The sequence below is a fragment of the Carlito syrichta genome, unplaced genomic scaffold (assembly GCF_000164805.1).
Source record: "Carlito syrichta isolate Samal-C Ts95f unplaced genomic scaffold, Tarsius_syrichta-2.0.1 Scaffold168982, whole genome shotgun sequence".
Classification (NCBI taxonomy): Eukaryota; Metazoa; Chordata; class Mammalia; order Primates; family Tarsiidae; genus Carlito; species Carlito syrichta.
Window position 1 is genome coordinate 71,808 of NW_007113078.1, and position 5,809 is coordinate 77,616.

The 5,809-nt window shown below is 55.7% G+C and overlaps 1 protein-coding gene across 1 annotated transcript in view; it reads left to right on the plus strand.

Annotated features, from left to right (window-relative positions):
* SUFU (SUFU negative regulator of hedgehog signaling) overlaps positions 1-5,809 on the plus strand; it is a gene marked incomplete at its 3' end in the record, with an annotated part of 84,410 nt that overhangs the window by 49,669 nt on the left and 28,932 nt on the right. The gene's annotated exons all lie outside the window — the stretch shown is intronic.

Below are 5,809 nucleotides of genomic sequence, written 5' to 3' on the forward strand. Positions count from 1 at the left end.
TCTACAATAAATCAAAAAATCAGCCGGGCGTGGTAGCGCGCACCTGTAATTCCAGCTACTCGGAAGGCTGAGGCAGAAGGATCGCCGGAGCCTGGCAGGCGAGGCTGCGGTGGGCCGGAACGGCCACTGCACTCCAGTCTGGGCGACAGAGTGAGACTCCAACTCAAACAAAACAAAGGCAACAGTAGAGAAAGGGCCTGTGCCCTGACTCTGGGGTACAGCCCCCTTTGTAAGGGTTTTCACCTTATTTGGGCAGTTCCACCCAGGGTCATCTTGCTTGTAATTAACACAGAGTCATCTGGTTTGACCTCACACCCATTAGCACTGGCTAATATAAAAAAAGTAGCAAGTGTTGGTGAGGATGTAGAGCAATTGGAACCCTTGTCCACTGTTGATCCGAATGTCAGGTGGCACAGCTGCTGTGGAAAACAGACTGGCGGTTCTGCAGAAAATGAACAATGGAATTACCATGTGATAGCGCAATCTCCCCTCTGGGTACGTACCCAACAGAGTTGAAAACAGAGGCTTGAACACATATTTGGGCATCCATGTCTATAGATGCGTCGTTCACAACAGCCGACGGTAGAAGCAGCCCAAGTGTCCATCAAGAGATGAATGGGCAAAGTGTGGCATTCGTATGCAACGGAATATTATCCAACCTTAGAAGGGAAGCGGATTCTGATGCATGCCACAATGTGGCTGACCCTGGAAGACACCGTGCTAAGCGACAGAGACCAGACAGACGGACACACTGTACGATTCCACCTGTGTGAGATACTGGGAGCCGGGCCTTGTGGGGAGTTCGTGTCTAATGGGGACAGTTTCTGCTTGGGAAGGCGAAATGGAAGGTGGTTGGTGATGGCTGCGTGACAGTGTAAAGGTACTTAGTGCCGCAGAGTTGTGCGTTTAAATGGTTGAAATAGTGAATTTCATGTGATTGCATTTTGCTAAAGCTAAAATGAAAAAACAACGCTTAATAAACTGGCTTGGAATGTTAATTTACATCTTTAAAATTTCGGGCTGCGCAGGGTGGCTCACGCCTATAATTCCAGCACTTTGGGAGGCCGAGGTGAGAGGATTGTCTGAGCCCATGGGTTCGAGACCAGTCTGGGCAACTTGGTGACATTTCGTCTCTACAATAAATCAAAAATTAGGCCAGGCTCGGTAGCTCAGCCGAAATCCCAGCCCTTTGCGAGGCCAAGGTGAGTGGATTGCCTGAGCCCACGGGTTTGAGGCCAGCCCAGGCAACGTGGCGAGACCTCATCTCTACAATAAATCAAGAATTAGCTGGGCATGGTGGCGCATGCTTGTGGTTCCAGCTGAGGCAGAAGGATCGTCTGAGCCCAGCAGGTCAAGGCGGCGGTGGCCATGAACGTACCACAGCACTCCAGCCTGGGCAACAGGGTGAGACTCCGACAAAACAAAAAAAAAAAAAAAAAAAAAAGAATGATCACTATTTTTGCAGACACCTAATGAGAAACTAGAAACTAGCATTTGTCACCAGTGCTGCTGACATCACAAACTCTAGATCGTTGGCACATTTACAGGAAATACGAGGGGACAGAGGAACACATTAAACAGCACCACGGGGCGCAATCCACAAAATCCAGACCATGGGAAGTTCTCCTGGACAAACAACCCGAGTTCTTCAGCAAGTAAGTCGCAAGGGCCAGGCGTGGTGGCTCGCACCTGTAATACCACCACTTTGGGAGAATAAGGCAGAAGGCTTGCTGAGGCCAGGATTCGAGACAATAGGTGGGAGTCAGGATGTCTGATCCTCATTGAAGCGAAGGGATGTACAGGGGATTCATTATTCTTTTCTCTACTTTGGGTGAAAATTCTTTTCAGTACAAGTTTTTGGTTTTTTTTTTTAAGCCTAAATTTCAGACCAGGAACTGAACTTGTAGAGTGTGCTTTGGGCCTGGCGCAGTGGCTCAAGCCTGTCATCCCAGCACTTTGGGAGACCTAGATGGGGGGACTACCTGAGCCCACGGGTTTGAGATCAGCCCGGGCAACTTGGCGAGACCTCGTCTCCACAATAAATCAAAAATCAGCCAGGCATGGTAGCACGCACCTGTGGTTCCAGCTACTTGGAAGGCTGAGGCGGAAGGATCGCCGGAGCCTAGCAGGTCGACGTTGGGGCGGCCGTGAGCCTGTCACTGCACTCCAGCCTGGGCGACAGAGTGAGACTCCAACTCAAAAAAAAAAAAAAAAGAATGTGTTTTGGAGGGATTTGAAGTGTGGCGCTGCATGGTGAGGTGGTAGGTCGCGGCGCCCAGTTGGGCCGGGGTGAGAGCTTCCTTTCTCCCCAAACCGCCTCAGCTGCTGGTGGCTAGGAGGAAGGGCTGGGTGTGTTGGTTTGGTTCATCCATCCAGCTTTCTCTGCCACCAGACGCAGCCTGCGACTCTGGGCAGCGAGCCCTCCCTCGGAGCGCTGGGGCGAGGCCCCTGAGCAGCCGGGCCAGGGCTGCTGGTGAGTGGCTCATACGGGCTCCATTGCACACAGGGGCTGGTAAGGGCAGGCTCGCGAGGGCAGTTTCTTTTTTGACCTGTTCAGCTCCCTGCTGGGCTCCAGAAAGTTCCTCGCTCCATATCAACCGGAAACCAACTGCTGCGTGTGCGCAGGGCTCGGCGGAGTCGGAATCTTTCCCTGACAGGTGCCAGAGCCACAGTGTGTCCCCACCGTCCTCCCCTGAGGGACGACCAGAAATGCCCATCTTGCCTGCATCTCGCAGCTCGTGAGTGCCGAGAACGCAACTCTCCCTGCTCCAGAACAAGCGCAGAACAGCAGCAAAGCAGAAACGCATGTCCGAGAGTCACGTGCCTCTCCAGATTCCCAGACTTCCGTGGAGCCTGTTTTAGTCGTGAGCCAAGCAAGGATCTTGTCCTAGTTGGTGTTGCAGTCTGTTTTCTGGAGCGTGTGATGGAATACCTGAAACCGGGTCATCTATAAGGAAAAGGAATCTCTCTCTTGTGGTTACGGAGGCTGAGAAGTCCAAGGTCAAGGGCCGCATCTGCTGAGGGCCTTCTGGCTGGCGGGGACTCTGCTGGTGCCCAGGCGGCACAGGGCATCTCACAGCAAGGGGCTGGGGTGCTCATTCAGGGCTCGGCTGTTCCTTCCCGTGACGGCCACTGATCCGTGACCAGACCAGTCCATCCGGAGGCTGAGCCCTCCCGAGCCAGTTGCCTCTCAAAACTGCCACACTGGGGATCGAGCTTGAATGTGGGTTTCGGAGGGGATTTCCAGACCCCGGCACCCAGCTTCCTGGCCCGTGCAGGGGCTGCACCCAGAGGGATGCCGTGGGGGCCCAGGCAGCGGTTGCCTGCCCTGCTCAGCAGAGGGACCCAGGAGGGGCCTTCTCCCTGAAGCTGAGTTTTCAGATCATGCAGATACGTTCTGGCAGCTAAAGCTTCAGGCTCCACGGAGAGCATCCACGTCCTCTGTGGCCATACCACCCAGCTGCGGGCCCCCTCAAGGGCTCCCCTGAGTTCGTTTGCTGTGGGTCCTTGTGACTTTCTGGGCTCTTTTCTGTGTGCTCACCTTCTTCTAGGTGTCTGTGAGATGGGTTGGGCTCATATGGGTCTTTTTCTTTATTTCGTAGAGGCACTGCCCCTCACAGTTGGGTTTCGCAGTTAACAGTGTGTCGGGGTCTTTAGCGGTTGCCGTTGCCTCTGCTGTTGCTGTCTGGATAAACCACAGTTTGTCCAGACTTGGTGGGTCTTTAGCGGTTGCCGTTGCCTCTGCTGTTGCTGTCTGGATAAACCACAGTTTGTCCAGACTTGGTGATGCACACTTAGGCTGTTGCCATTTTCCCACCACAAGCAGTGTGTAGGCGCAGGCACCGGCCGTGTCTGTTCCTCCTTGCAAATGTGTTCTGCTCTAGTGTAGACACCTAGAAGTAGTATGATGAGGCCAAAGGAAAGGCATCTTTCACGCTGATAGATTCTGCCATTTGGTCTTCTGAAGTGACTGTGCTTGAGTGGAAAGTGTCCAAGGCTTTGGGAGGCTGGGGCGGGAGAAGTTCGAGACCAGCCTGGACGACATAGCAAGACCTCGTTTCTACAACAGATAAAAATAAAAAATAAAAAAGTTAGCCAGTTATGGTGGCATGTGCCTGTAGTCCCAGCTGCTTGGGAGGCTGAGGTGGGAGGATCACCTGAGCCCAGGAGGTCAAGGCTGTGGTGAGCTGTGATCATGCCATCGCATGGCAGCCTGGGCAACAGGGTGAGACCCCACCTCAGAAAAATAAAGTGTCAAAGGGTCTTTGGCATTACCGGCTGAAACATATACAGGACTACAAATTTAAAACTCACCCGCCCTCAGTCCCATCACTTTGAGAACAGAGGGTGGCGACTTGGGCCTGGTGACCCATGTGCAGTGAAGACAGGAGGGCCTGGGCAGGTTCTGGGTAGTCACAACCTGTGGGTAGAGGCTCTGCCCTCTCAGACAGGGCTCTGAACAGACGGAGCTGCTCAGAACGAGGCGAAGCAGCCACTGCCGGGCCTGACCGCCCGAGCGGGAAGCAGGGACCCCTGTTTTTCCCAGGCAGACTTGGCCCGTGGTGCCCGCGGGGTCTGGCCGGTGAGCCCTGGCTGAGCACTGCGGCCCAAGAGGCAGCGCCATCACACGGGGCGAGGGGGGTTGTCGTGCCATGGCCTGCATGTGCTGGTGCAGGTGGCTGTCGGGGTCTCTGGGGATCCACGTCCCTCCTGTCCCGAGGGGCTTGCAGCCAGCGCCTGCTGGGTTGCCAGCCTCTACCTACCCTGCCCGGACCGTGTCCTGAGCTGCCCTGCTCGTAGTGGGGGTTCTCCTCGACCCCTCGTTGCCTTCGTGACTGGCTCTCGGGGCGGAGGTGGGAGCAGAGGTTCTGGGAAAGTTCACAGGAAGCTCACTGGCGTCTCCGTTGACTCCAGCAGACTCTCCACACCTGTCCAGCCCCTCTTCCCCCCCCCCACGTTCTGAGGGTTCCTGCCAGGGACCTGTTTGTTGCTGGGGAGTGAGATGTGGAGGAATGACCCTTTTGGACTGAGCAAGTCGGAGAAGGTCGCTGGCACTTTCGGGGCTCTTTTTGCCTCCCTGGAGCCGTGTTTCCTCTCTGGTGACTTTGCCAAACAGCATGGAAGTCTGGGAGGCTGGGGAGGATTCTCGTGGTACTTGGGGCAAAGCTCCGAGGAGGGAGGGAATAGGAAGCATCCCCAGAATGGCCTTCCTCCAGGCTCCAGGCGCCCCTCCTGCTATGTGGCCTCAGTGGGGGTCCTGGGGCTCTCATCCTAACCTCAGTGAGGATACCTCTGGGGGCCAGGAGAGGAAGCCACTACTCTGACCACTGGGCTGAACAGCTGGCCTCCCTAGGGTTATTTGCATCTGAAAACCCCCCTGCAGGGACCAGGGCTTCCCGGGGTGGGCCTGGGGCTGCCTGCGGGACCCAGTGGCTCTGGCAGAATGGGCCCGGAGCACCCGGGGCACAAAGACCAGGCTGGACTCAAGAATGCGCCCATTGTGGCTTTGTCCCAGCTTGAAAACTGTGACCAGGGCCCTTTCATTGTTAAGAAAGACCGTCTCTCGGCCACAGTAGAGCTAGCAGTCCTGTTCCCTCACCAGCAGGGCTGGGAGGCCTGGGCCCTGGGGCTTCTGCCAGTGTCTGCCCCAGAAGCATTCCCGTCTTCTTCTGTCGCCATGTCTTCCTTTAGCGGGTGCTGTTCACGCGTGCTTCCGGCAGCACGCTGCGATCCTGGAGGGCAGCGTGGCCTGACTCCCTTTTCCTGCCTGAGGGTCTTCCTCTCCCCACTGCCTGAGCCAAGCCCCCCC